Genomic DNA, 14,698 nt, shown 5'->3' with positions numbered 1-14,698 from the left:
TGTGTGTGGAACGGGATCGGACCGTTTCCCGATTCTACGCGGTGTGTGTGGAACGGGATCGGACCGTTTCCCGACTCTACGCGGTGTGTGTGGAACGGGATCGGACCATTTCCCGAATCTACGCGGTGTGTGTGGAACGGGATCGGACCATTTCCCGACGCTACGCGGTGTGTGTGGAACGGGATCGGACCGTTTCCCGACTGTACGCGGTGTGTGTGGAACGGGATCCGGACCGTTTCCCGACTCTACGCGGTGTGTGTGGAACGGGATCGGACCGTTTCCCGACTGTACGCGGTGTGTGTGGAACGGGATCCGGGCCGTTTCCCGACTGGACGCGGTCTGTGTGGAACGGGATCGGATCATTTCCCGACTTTACGCGGTGTGTGTGGAACGGGATCCTGACCGTTTCCCGACTGTACGCGGTGTGTGTGGAACGGGATCGGACCGTTTCCCGATTCTACGCGGTGTGTGTGGAACGGGATCGGACCGTTTCCCGACTCTACGCGGTGTGTGTGGAACGGGATCGGACCGTTTCCCGACTCTACGCGGTGTGTGTGGAACGGGATCGGACCGTTTCCCGACTCTACGCGGTGTGTGTGGAACGGGATCGGACCGTTTCCCGAATCTACGCGGTGTGTGTGGAACGGGATCGGACCGTTTCCCGACTGTACGCGGTGTGTGTGGAACGGGATCCGGGCCGTTTCCCGACTGAATGCGGTCTGTGTGGAACGGGATCGGACCATTTCCCGACTTTACGCGGTGTGTGTGGAACGGGATCGGACCGTTTCCCGACTGTACGCGGTGTGTGTGGAACGGGATCGGACCGTTTCACGACTCTACGCGGTGTGTGTGGAACAGGATCCGGACCGTTACCCGACTCTACGCGGTGTGTGTGGAACGGGATCGGACCGTTTCCCGACTCTACGCGGTGTGTGAGGAACAGGATCGGACCGTTTCCCGACTGTACGCGGTGTGTGTGGAACGGGATCGGACCGTTTCCCGACTCTTCGCGGTGCGTGAGGAATGGGATCGGACCGTTTCACGACTGTACGCGGTGTGTGTGGAACGGGATCGGACCGTTTGCCGACTCTACGTGGTTTGTGAGGAACGGGATCGGACCGTTTCCCGACTCTACGCGGTGTGTGAGGAACGGGATCGGACCGTTTCCCGACTCTACGTGGTTTGTGAGGAACGGGATCGGACCGTTTCCCGACTCTACGCGGTGTGTGTGGAACGGGATCGGACTGTTTCCTGACTCTACGCGGTTTGTGGAACGGGATCGGGCCGTTTCCCGACTCTACGTGGTGTGTGTGGAAAGGGATCCGGACCGTTTCCCGACTGTACGCGTTGTGTGTGGAACGGGATCGGACCGTTTCCCGACTCTACGCGGTGTGTGTGGAACGGGATCGGAACGTTTCCCGACTGTACGCGGTGTGTGTGGAACGGGATCGGACCGTTTCCCGACTGTACGCGGTGTGTGTGGAACGGGATCGGACCATTTCCTGACTCTACGCGGTGTGTGTGGAACGGGATCGGACTGTTTCCCGACTGTACGCGGTGTGTGTGGAACGGGATCGGACCGTTTCCCGACTCTACGCGGTGTGTGTGGAACGGGATCGGACCGTTTCCCGACTCTACGCGGTGTGTGTGGAACGGGATCGGACCGTTTCCCGACTCTACGCGGTGTGTGTGGAACGGGATCGGACCGTTTCCCGACTGTACGCGGTGTGTGTGGAACGGGATCGGACCGTTCCCCCACTCTACGCGGTGTATGTGGAACGGGATCGGACCGTTTCCCGACTCTACGCGGTGTGTGTGGAACGGGATCCGGACCGTTTCCCGACTCTACGCAGTGTGTGTGGAACGGGATCGGACCGTTTCCCGACTGTACGCGGTGTGTGTGGAACGGGATCGGACCGTTTCCCGACTCTACGCGGTGTGTGTGGAACGGGATCGGACCGTTTCCCAACTCTACGCGGTGTGTGTGGAACGGGATCGGACCGTTTCCCGACTCTACGCGGTGTGTGTGGAACGGGATCGGACAATTTCCCGACTCTACGCGGTGTGTGTGGAACGGGATCGGACCGTTTCCCGACTGTACGCGCTGTGTGTGGAATGGGATCGGACCGTTTCCCGACTCTCCGCGCTGTGTGTGGAACGGGATCGGACCGTTTCCCGACTCTACGCGGTGTGTGTGGAACGGGATCCGGACCGTTTCCCGACTCTACGCGGTGTGTGTGGAACGGGATCGGACCGTTTCCCGACTCTACGCGGTGTGTGTGGAACAGGATCGGACCGTTTCCCGACTGTACGCGGTGTGTGTGGAACGGGATCGGACCGTTTCCCGACTCTACGCGGTGTGTGTGGAACAGGATCGGACCGTTTCCCGACTGTACGCGGTGTGTGTGGAACGGGATCGGACCGTTTCCCAACTCTACGCGGTGTGTGTGGAACAGGATCGGACCGTTTCCCGACTCTACGCGGTGTGTGTGGAACAGGATCGGACCGTTTCCCGACTGTACGCGGTGTGTGTGGAACAGGATCGGACCATTTCCCGACTGTACGCGGTGTGTGTGGAACGGGATCGGACCGTTTCCCGACTCTACGCGGTGTGAGTGGAACGGGATCGGACCGTTTCCCGACTCTACGCGGTGTGTGAGGAACGGGATCGGACCATTTCCCGACTGTACGCGGTGTGTGTGGAACGGGATCGGACCGTTTCCCGACTCTACGCGGTGTGTGTGGAACGGGATCGGACCTTTTCCCGACTCTACGCGGTGTGTGTGGAACGGGATCGGACCGTTTCCCGACTCTACGCGGTGTGTGTGGAACGGGATCGGACCACTTCCCGACTCTATGCGGTGTGTGTGGAACGGGATCGGACCATTTCCCGACTGTACGCGGTGTGTGTGGAATGGGATCGGACCGTTTCCCGACTGTACGCGGTGTGTGTGGAATGGGATCGGACCGTTTCCCGACTCTACGCGGTGTGTGTGGAACGGGATCGGACCGTTTCCCGACTCTACGCGGTGTGTGTGGAACGGGATCGGACCGTTTCCCGACTGTACGCGGTGTGTGTGGAACGGGATTGGACCGTTTCCCCACTGTACGTGGTGTGTGTGGAACGGGATCGGACCGTTTCCCGACTCTACGCGGTGTGTGTGGAACGGGATCTCGACCGTTTCCCGACTGTACGCGGTGTGTGTGGAACGGGATCGGACCGTTTCCCGATTCTACGCGGTGTGTGTGGAACGGGATTGGACCGTTTCCCGACTCTACGCGGTGTGTGTGGAACGGGATCGGACCATTTCCCGAATCTACGCGGTGTGTGTGGAACGGGATCGGACCATTTCCCGACTCTACGCGGTGTGTGTGGAACGGGATCGGACCGTTTCCCGACTGTACGCGGTGTGTGTGGAACGGGATCCGGACCGTTTCCCGACTCTACGCGGTGTGTGTGGAACGGGATCGGACCGTTTCCCGACTGTACGCGGTGTGTGTGGAACGGGATCCGGGCCGTTTCCCGACTGGACGCGGTCTGTGTGGAACGGGATCGGATCATTTCCCGACTTTACGCGGTGTGTGTGGAACGGGATCCTGACCGTTTCCCGACTGTACGCGGTGTGTGTGGAACGGGATCGGACCGTTTCCCGACTCTACGCGGTGTGTGTGGAACGGGATCGGACCGTTTCCCGACTTTACGCGGTGTGTGTGGAACGGGATCGGACCGTTTCCCAACTCTACGCGGTGTGTGTGGAACGGGATCGGACCGTTTCCCGACTCTACGCGGTGTGTGTGGAACGGTATCGGACCGTTTCCCGACTGTACGCGGTGTGTGTGGAACGGGATCCGGGCCGTTTCCCGACTGGATGCGGTCTGTGTGGAACGGGATCGGACCATTTCCCGACTTTACGCGGTGTGTGTGGAACGGGATCGGACCGTTTCCCGACTCTACGCGGTGTGTGTGGAACGGGATCGGACCGTTTCCCGACTCTACGCGGTGTGTGTGGAACGGGATCGGACCATTTCCCGACTCTACGCGGTGTGTGTGGAACGGGATCGGACCGCTTCCCGACTGTACGCTCTATGTGTGGAACAGGATCCGGACCGTTTCCCGACTCTACGCGCTGTGTGTGGAACGGGATCGGACCGTTTCCCGACTCTACGCGGTGTGTGTGGAACGGGATCGGACCGTTTCCCGACTGTACGCGGTGTGTGTGGAACGGGATCGGACCGTTTCCCGACTCTACGCGGTGTGTGTGGAACGGGATTGGACCGTTTCCCGACTCTACGCGGTGTGTGTGGAACGGGATCGGACCGTTTCCCAACTCTACGCGGTGTGTGAGGAATGGGATCGGACCGTTTCCCGACTGTACGCGGTGTGTGTGGAACGGGATCGGACCGTTTCCCGACTCTATGCGGTGTGTGTGGAACGGGATCGGACCATTTCCCGACTCTACGCGGTGTGTGTGGAACGGGATCGGACTGCTTCCCGACTCTACGCGGTGTGTGTGGAATGGGATTGGACCGTTTCCCGACTCTACGCAGTGTGTGTGGAACGGGTTCCTGACCATTTCCCGACTGTACGCGGTGTGTGTGGAACGGGATCGGACCGTTTCCCGATTCTACGCGGTGTGTGTGGAACGGGATCGAACCGTTTCCCGACTCTACGCGGTGTGAGTGGAACGGGATCGGACCGTTTCCCGACTCTACGCGTTGTGTGTGGAACGGGATCGAACCGTTTCCCGACTCTACGCGGTGTGTGTGGAACGGGATCGGACCATTTCCCGACTCTACGCAGTGTGTGTGGAACGGGATCGGACCGCTTCCCGACTGTACGCTCTATGTGTGGAACAGGATCCGGACCGTTTCCCGACTCTACGCGCTGTGTGTGGAACGGGATCGGACCGTTTCCCGACACTACGCGGTGTGTGTGGAACGGGATCGGACCGTTTCCCGACTGTACGCGGTGTGTGTGGAACGGGATCGGACCGTTTCCCGACTCTACGCGGTGTGTGTGGAACAGGATCGGACCGTTTCCCGACTGTACGCGGTGTGTGTGGAACGGGATCGGACCGTTTCCCGACTCTACGCAGTGTGTGAAGAATGGGATCGGACCGTTTCCCGACTGTACGCGGTGTGTGTGGAACGGGATCGCACCGTTTCCCGACTCTATGCGGTGTGTGTGGAACGGGATCGGACCATTTCCCGACTCTACGCGGTGTGTGTGGAACGGGATCGGACTGCTTCCCGACTCTACGCGGTGTGTGTGGAATGGGATTGGACCGTTTCCCGACTCTACGCAATGTGTGTGGAACGGGTTCCTGACCATTTCCCGACTGTACGCGGTGTGTGTGGAACGGGATCGGACCGTTTCCCGATTCTACGCGGTGTGTGTGGAACGGGATCGAACCGTTTCCCGACTCTACGCGGTGTGAGTGGAACGGGATCGGACCGTTTCCCGACTCTACGCGGTGTGTGTGGAACGGGATCGAACCGTTTCCCGACTGTACGCGGTGTGTGTGGAACGGGATCGGACCGTTTCCCGACTCTACGCGGTGTGTGTGGAACGGGATCGGACCGTTTCCCGACTCTACGCGGTGTGTGTGGAACGGGATCGGACCGTTTCCCGACTCTACGCGGTGTGTGTGGAACGGGATCGGACCACTTCCCGACTCTACGCGGTGTGTGTGGAACGGGATCGGACCATTTCCCGACTGTACGCGGTGTGTGTGGAACGGGATCGAACCGTTTCCCGACTCTACGCGGTGTGTGTGGAACGGGATCGGACCGTTTCCCGACTCTACGTGGTGTGTGTGGAACAGGATCCGGACCGTTTCCCGACTCTACGCGGTGTGTGTGGAACAGGATCCGGACCGTTTCCCGACTCTACGCGGTGTGTGTGGAACGGGTTCCGGACCGTTTACCGACTGTACACGGTGTGTGTGGAACGGGATCCTGACCGTTTCCCGACTGTACACGGTGTGTGTGGAACGGGATCGGACCGTTTCCCGATTCTACGCGGTGTGTGTGGAACGGGATCGAACCGTTTCCCGACTCTACGCGGTGTGTGTGGAACGGGATCGGACCGTTTCCCGACTCTATGCGGTGCGTGTGGAACGGGATCGGACCGTTTCCCGACTCTACGCGGTGTGTGTGGAACGGGATCGGACCGTTTCCCGACTCTACGCGGTGTGTGTGGAACGGGATCGGACCGTTTCCCGACTCTACGTGGTGTGTGTGGAACGGGATCGGACCATTTCCCGACTGTACGCGGTGTGTGTGGAACGGGATCGGAGCGTTTCCCGACTCTACGCGGTGTGTGTGGAACGGGATCGGACCGTTTCCCGACTCGACGCGGTGCGTGTGGAACGGGATCGGACCATTTCCCGACTGTACGTGGTGTGTGTGGAACAGGATCGGACCATTTCCCGACTCTACGCAGTGTGTGTGGAACGGGATCGGACCGTTTCCCGACTCTACGCGGTGTGTGTGGAACGGGATCGGACCATTTCCCGACTCTACGCGGTGTGTGTGGAACGGGATCGGACCGTTTCCCGACTCTACGCGGTGCTGTTGGAACGGGATCGGACCGTTTCCCGACTGTACGTGGTGTGTGGAACGGGATCGGACTGTTTCCCGACTCTACGCGGTGTGTGTGGAATGGGATCGGACCGTTTCCCAACTGTACGCGGTGTGTGTGGAATGGGATCGGACCGTTTCCCGACTCTATGCGGTGTGTGTGGAACGGGATCGGACCGTTTCCCGACTCTACGCGGTGTGTGTGGAACGGGATCGGACCGTTTCCCGACTCTACGCGGTGTGTGTGGAACGGGATCGGACCGTTTCCCGACTCTACGCGGTGTGTGTGGAACGGGATCGGACCGTTTCCCGACTCTACGCGGTGTGTGAGGAACGGGATCGGACCATTTCCCGACTGTACGCGGTGTGTGTGGAATGGGATCGGACCGTTTCCCGACTGTACGCGGTGTGTGTGGAATGGGATCGGACCGTTTCCCGACTCTACGCGGTGTGTGTGGAACGGGATCGGACCGTTTCCCGACTCTACGCGGTGTGTGTGGAACGGGATCGGACCGTTTCCCGACTGTACGCGGTGTGTGTGGAACGGGATTGGACCGTTTCCCCACTGTACGCGGTGTGTGTGGAACGGGATCGGACCGTTTCCCGACTCTACGCAGTGTGTGTGGAACGGGATCTCGACCGTTTCCCGACTGTACGCGGTGTGTGTGGAACGGGATCGGACCGTTTCCCGATTCTACGCGGTGTGTGTGGAACGGGATCGGACCGTTTCCCGACTCTACGCGGTGTGTGTGGAACGGGATCGGACCATTTCCCGAATCTACGCGGTGTGTGTGGAACGGGATCGGACCATTTCCCGACTCTACGCGGTGTGTGTGGAACGGGATCGGACCGTTTCCCGACTGTACGCGGTGTGTGTGGAACGGGATCCGGACCGTTTCCCGACTCTACGCGGTGTGTGTGGAACGGGATCGGACCGTTTCCCGACTGTACGCGGTGTGTGTGGAACGGGATCCGGGCCGTTTCCCGACTGGACGCGGTCTGTGTGGAACGGGATCGGATCATTTCCCGACTTTACGCGGTGTGTGTGGAACGGGATCCTGACCGTTTCCCGACTGTACGCGGTGTGTGTGGAACGGGATCGGACCGTTTCCCGACTCTACGCGGTGTGTGTGGAACGGGATCGGACCGTTTCCCGACTTTACGCGGTGTGTGTGGAACGGGATCGGACCGTTTCCCAACTCTACGCGGTGTGTGTGGAACGGGATCGGACCGTTTCCCGACTCTACGCGGTGTGTGTGGAACGGTATCGGACCGTTTCCCGACTGTACGCGGTGTGTGTGGAACGGGATCCGGGCCGTTTCCCGACTGGATGCGGTCTGTGTGGAACGGGATCGGACCATTTCCCGACTTTACGCGGTGTGTGTGGAACGGGATCGGACCGTTTCCCGACTCTACGCGGTGTGTGTGGAACGGGATCGGACCTTTTCCCGACTTTACGCGGTGTGTGTGGAACGGGATCGGACCGCTTCCCGACTGTACGCTCTATGTGTGGAACAGGATCCGGACCGTTTCCCGACTCTACGCGCTGTGTGTGGAACGGGATCGGACCGTTTCCCGACTCTACGCGGTGTGTGTGGAACGGGATCGGACCGTTTCCCGACTGTACGCGGTGTGTGTGGAACGGGATCGGACCGTTTCCCGACTTTACGCGGTGTGTGTGGAACGGGATCGGACCGTTTCCCGACTCTACGCGGTGTGTGTGGAACGGGATCGGACTGCTTCCCGACTCTACGCGGTGTGTGTGGAATGGGATTGGACCGTTTCCCGACTCTACGCAGTGTGTGTGGAACGGGTTCCTGACCATTTCCCGACTGTACGCGGTGTGTGTGGAACGGGATCGGACCGTTTCCCGATTCTACGCGGTGTGTGTGGAACGGGATCGAACCGTTTCCCGACTCTACGCGGTGTGAGTGGAACGGGATCGGACCGTTTCCCGACTCTACGCGGTGTGTGTGGAACGGGATCGAACCGTTTCCCGACTCTACGCGGTGTGTGTGGAACGGGATCGGACCATTTCCCGACTCTACGCGGTGTGTGTGGAACGGGATCGGACCGCTTCCCTACTGTACGCTCTATGTGTGGAACAGGATCCGGACCGTTTCCCGACTCTACGCGCTGTGTGTGGAACGGGATCGGACCGTTTCCCGACTCTACGCGGTGTGTGTGGAACGGGATCGGACCGTTTCCCGACTGTACGCGGTGTGTGTGGAACGGGATCGGACCGTTTCCCGACTCTACGCGGTGTGTGTGGAACAGGATCGGACCGTTTCCCGACTGTACGCGGTGTGTGTGGAACGGGATCGGACCGTTTCCCGACTCTACGCAGTGTGTGAGGAATGGGATCGGACCGTTTCCCGACTGTACGCGGTGTGTGTGGAACGGGATCGGACCGTTTCCCGACTCTATGCGGTGTGTGTGGAACGGGATCGGACCATTTCCCGACTCTACGCGGTGTGTGTGGAACGGGATCGGACTGCTTCCCGACTCTACGCGGTGTGTGTGGAATGGGATTGGACCGCTTCCCGACTCTACGCAGTGTGTGTGGAACGGGTTCCTGACCATTTCCCGACTGTACGCGGTGTGTGTGGAACGGGATCGGACCGTTTCCCGATTCTACGCGGTGTGTGTGGAACGGGATCGAACCGTTTCCCGACTGTACGCGGTGTGTGTGGAACGGGATCGGACCGTTTCCCGACTCTACGCGGTGTGTGTGGAACGGGATCGGACCGTTTCCCGACTCTACGCGGTGTGTGTGGAACGGGATCGGACCGTTTCCCGACTCTACGCGGTGTGTGTGGAACGGGATCGGACCACTTCCCGACTCTACGCGGTGTGTGTGGAACGGGATCGGACCATTTCCCGACTGTACGCGGTGTGTGTGGAACGGGATCGAACCGTTTCCCGACTCTACGCGGTGTGTGTGGAACGGGATCGGACCGTTTCCCGACTCTACGCGGTGTGTGTGGAACAGGATCCGGACCGTTTCCCGACTCTACGCGGTGTGTGTGGAACAGGATCCGGACCGTTTCCCGACTCTACGCGGTGTGTGTGGAACGGGTTCCGGACCGTTTACCGACTGTACACGGTGTGTGTGGAACGGGATCCTGACCGTTTCCCGACTGTACACGGTGTGTGTGGAACGGGATCGGACCGTTTCCCGATTCTACGCGGTGTGTGTGGAACGGGATCGAACCGTTTCCCGACTCTACGCGGTGTGTGTGGAACGGGATCGGACCGTTTCCCGACTCTACGCGGTGCGTGTGGAACGGGATCGGACCGTTTCCCGACTCTACGCGGTGTGTGTGGAACGGGATCGGACCGTTTCCCGACTCTACGCGGTGTGTGTGGAACGGGATCGGACCGTTTCCCGACTCTACGCGGTGTGTGTGGAACGGGATCGGACCGTTTCCCGACTGTACGCGGTGTGTGTGGAACGGGATCGGAGCGTTTCCCGACTCTACGCGGTGTGTGTGGAACGGGATCGGACCGTTTCCCGACTCTACGCGGTGCTGTTGGAACGGGATCGGACCGTTTCCCGACTCTACGCGGTGTGTGTGGAACGGGATCGGACCGTTTCCCGACTCTACGCGGTGTGTGTGGAACGGGATCGGACCGTTTCCCGACTCTACGCGGTGTGTGTGGAACGGGATCGGACCGTTTCCCGACTCTACGCGGTGTGTGAGGAACGGGATCGGACCATTTCCCGACTGTACGCGGTGTGTGTGGAATGGGATCGGACCGTTTCCCGACTGTACGCGGTGTGTGTGGAATGGGATCGGACCGTTTCCCGACTCTACGCGGTGTGTGTGGAACGGGATCGGACCGTTTCCCGACTCTACGCGGTGTGTGTGGAACGGGATCGGACCGTTTCCCGACTGTACGCGGTGTGTGTGGAACGGGATTGGACCGTTTCCCCACTGTACGCGGTGTGTGTGGAACGGGATCGGACCGTTTCCCGACTCTACGCAGTGTGTGTGGAACGGGATCTCGACCGTTTCCCAACTGTACGCGGTGTGTGTGGAACGGGATCGGACCGTTTCCCGATTCTACGCGGTGTGTGTGGAACGGGATCGGACCGTTTCCCGACTCTACGCGGTGTGTGTGGAACGGGATCGGACCATTTCCCGAATCTACGCGGTGTGTGTGGAACGGGATCGGACCATTTCCCGACTCTACGCGGTGTGTGTGGAACGGGATCGGACCGTTTCCCGACTGTACGCGGTGTGTGTGGAACGGGATCCGGACCGTTTCCCGACTCTACGCAGTGTGTGTGGAACGGGATCGGACCGTTTCCCGACTGTACGCGGTGTGTGTGGAACGGGATCCGGGCCGTTTCCCGACTGGACGCGGTCTGTGTGGAACGGGATCGGATCATTTCCCGACTTTACGCGGTGTGTGTGGAACGGGATCCTGACCGTTTCCCGACTGTACGCGGTGTGTGTGGAACGGGATCGGACCGTTTCCCGATTCTACGCGGTGTGTGTGGAACGGGATCGGACCGTTTCCCGACTCTACGCGGTGTGTGTGGAACGGGATCGGACCGTTTCCCGACTCTACGCGGTGTGTGTGGAACGGGATCGGACCGTTTCCCAACTCTACGCGGTGTGTGTGGAACGGGATCGGACCGTTTCCCGACTCTACGCAGTGTGTGTGGAACGGGATCGGATCATTTCCCGACTTTACGCGGTGTGTGTGGAACGGGATCCTGACCGTTTCCCGACTGTACGCGGTGTGTGTGGAACGGGATCGGACCGTTTCCCGATTCTACGCAGTGTGTGTGGAACGGGATCGGACCGTTTCCCGACTCTACGCGGTGTGTGTGGAACGGGATCGGACCGTTTCCCGACTCTACGCGGTGTGTGTGGAACGGGATCGGACCGTTTCCCAACTCTACGCGGTGTGTGTGGAACGGGATCGGACCGTTTCCCGACTCTACGCAGTGTGTGTGGAACGGGATCGGACCGTTTCCCGACTGTACGCGGTGTGTGTGGAACGGGATCCGGGCCGTTTCCCGACTGGATGCGGTCTGTGTGGAACGGGATCGGACCATTTCCCGACTTTACGCGGTGTGTGTGGAACGGGATCGGACCGTTTCCCGACTCTACGCGGTGTGTGTGGAACAGGATCGGACCGTTTCCCGACTCTACGCGGTGTGTGTGGAACGGGATCGGACCGTTTCCCGACTTTACGCGGTGTGTGTGGAACAGGATCGGACCGCTTCCCGACTGTACGCTCTATGTGTGGAACAGGATCCGGACCGTTTCCCGACTCTACGCGCTGTGTGTGGAACGGGATCGGACCGTTTCCCGACTCTACGCGGTGTGTGTGGAACGGGATCGGACCGTTTCCCGACTGTACGCGGTGTGTGTGGAACGGGATCGGACCGTTTCCCGACTTTACGCGGTGTGTGTGGAACGGGATCGGACCGTTTCCCGACTCTACGCGGTGTGTGTGGAACAGGATCGGACCGTTTCCCGACTGTACGCGGTGTGTGTGGAACGGGATCGGACCGTTTCCCGACTCTACGCAGTGTGTGAGGAATGGGATCGGACCGTTTCCCGACTGTACGCGGTGTGTGTGGAACGGGATCGGACCGTTTCCCGACTCTATGCGGTGTGTGTGGAACGGGATCGGACCATTTCCCGACTCTACGCGGTGTGTGTGGAACGGGATCGGACTGCTTCCCGACTCTACGCGGTGTGTGTGGAATGGGATTGGACCGTTTCCCGACTCTACGCAGTGTGTGTGGAACGGGTTCCTGACCATTTCCCGACTGTACGCGGTGTGTGTGGAACGGGATCGGACCGTTTCCCGATTCTACGCGGTGTGTGTGGAACGGGATCGAACCGTTTCCCGACTCTACGCGGTGTGAGTGGAACGGGATCGGACCGTTTCCCGACTCTACGCGGTGTGTGTGGAACGGGATCGAACCATTTCCCGACTCTACGCGGTGTGTGTGGAACGGGATCGGACCATTTCCCGACTCTACGCGGTGTGTGTGGAACGGGATCGGACCGCTTCCCGACTGTACGCTCTATGTGTGGAACAGGATCCGGACCGTTTCCCGACTCTACGCGCTGTGTGTGGAACGGGATCGGACCGTTTCCCGACTCTACGCGGTGTGTGTGGAACGGGATCGGACCGTTTCCCGACTGTACGCGGTGTGTGTGGAACGGGATCGGACCGTTTCCCGACTCTACGCGGTGTGTGTGGAACAGGATCGGACCGTTTCCCGACTGTACGCGGTGTGTGTGGAACGGGATCGGACCGTTTCCCGACTCTACGCAGTGTGTGAGGAATGGGATCGGACCGTTTCCCGACTGTACGCGGTGTGTGTGGAACGGGATCGGACCGTTTCCCGACTCTATGCGGTGTGTGTGGAACGGGATCGGACCATTTCCCGACTCTACGCGGTGTGTGTGGAACGGGATCGGACTGCTTCCCGACTCTACGCGGTGTGTGTGGAATGGGATTGGACCGTTTCCCGACTCTACGCAGTGTGTGTGGAACGGGTTCCTGACCATTTCCCGACTGTACGCGGTGTGTGTGGAACGGGATCGGACCGTTTCCCGATTCTACGCGGTGTGTGTGGAACGGGATCGAACCGTTTCCCGACTCTACGCGGTGTGAGTGGAACGGGATCGGACCGTTTCCCGACTCTACGCGGTGTGTGTGGAACGGGATCGAACCGTTTCCCGACTCTACGCGGTGTGTGTGGAACGGGATCGGACCGTTTCCCGACTCTACGCGGTGTGTGTGGAACAGGATCCGGACCATTTCCCGACTCTACGCGGTGTGTGTGGAACAGGATCCGGACCGTTTCCCGACTCTACGCGGTGTGTGTGGAACGGGTTCCGGACCGTTTACCGACTGTACACGGTGTGTGTGGAACGGGATCCTGACCGTTTCCCGACTGTACGCGGTGTGTGTGGAACGGGATCGGACCGTTTCCCGACTCTACGCAGTGTGTGAGGAATGGGATCGGACCGTTTCCCGACTGTACGCGGTGTGTGTGGAACGGGATCGGACCGTTTCCCGACTCTATGCGGTGTGTGTGGAACGGGATCGGACCATTTCCCGACTCTACGCGGTGTGTGTGGAACGGGATCGGACTGCTTCCCGACTCTACGCGGTGTGTGTGGAATGGGATTGGACCGTTTCCCGACTCTACGCAGTGTGTGTGGAACGGGTTCCTGACCATTTCCCGACTGTACGCGGTGTGTGTGGAACGGGATCGGACCGTTTCCCGATTCTACGCGGTGTGTGTGGAACGGGATCGAACCGTTTCCCGACTCTACGCGGTGTGAGTGGAACGGGATCGGACCGTTTCCCGACTCTACGCGGTGTGTGTGGAACAGGATCCGGACCGTTTCCCGACTCTACGCGGTGTGTGTGGAACGGGTTCCGGACCGTTTACCGACTGTACACGGTGTGTGTGGAACGGGATCCTGACCGTTTCCCGACTCTACGCGGTGTGAGTGGAACGGGATCGGACCGTTTCCCGACTCTACGCGGTGTGTGTGGAACGGGATCGAACCGTTTCCCGACTCTACGCGGTGTGTGTGGAACGGGATCGGACCGTTTCCCGACTCTACGCGGTGTGTGTGGAACAGGATCCGGACCATTTCCCGACTCTACGCGGTGTGTGTGGAACAGGATCCGGACCGTTTCCCGACTCTACGCGGTGTGTGTGGAACAGGATCCGGACCGTTTCCCGACTCTACGCGGTGTGTGTGGAACGGGTTCCGGACCGTTTACCGACTGTACACGGTGTGTGTGGAACGGGATCCTGACCGTTTCCCGACTGTACGCGGTGTGTGTGGAACGGGATCGGACCGTTTCCCGATTCTACGCGGTGTGTGTGGAACGGGATCGAACCGTTTCCCGACTCTACGCGGTGTGTGTGGAACGGGATCGGACCGTTTCCCGACTCTACGCGGTGCGTGTGGAACGGGATCGGACCGTTTCCCGACTCTACGCGGTGGGTGTGGAACGGGATCGGACCGTTTCCCGACTCTACGCGGTGTGTGTGGAACGGGATCGGACCGTTTCCCTACTCTACGCGGTGTGTGTGGAACGGGATCGGACCGTTTCC

The sequence above is a fragment of the Somniosus microcephalus genome, chromosome 34 (genome assembly GCF_052327205.1).
Source record: "Somniosus microcephalus isolate GS21.2 chromosome 34, FLI_Smic_1.0, whole genome shotgun sequence".
Lineage (NCBI taxonomy): Eukaryota > Metazoa > Chordata > Chondrichthyes > Squaliformes > Somniosidae > Somniosus > Somniosus microcephalus.
The sequence above is the reverse complement of the archived record's forward strand: the minus strand, read 5'-3'. Positions refer to the sequence as shown.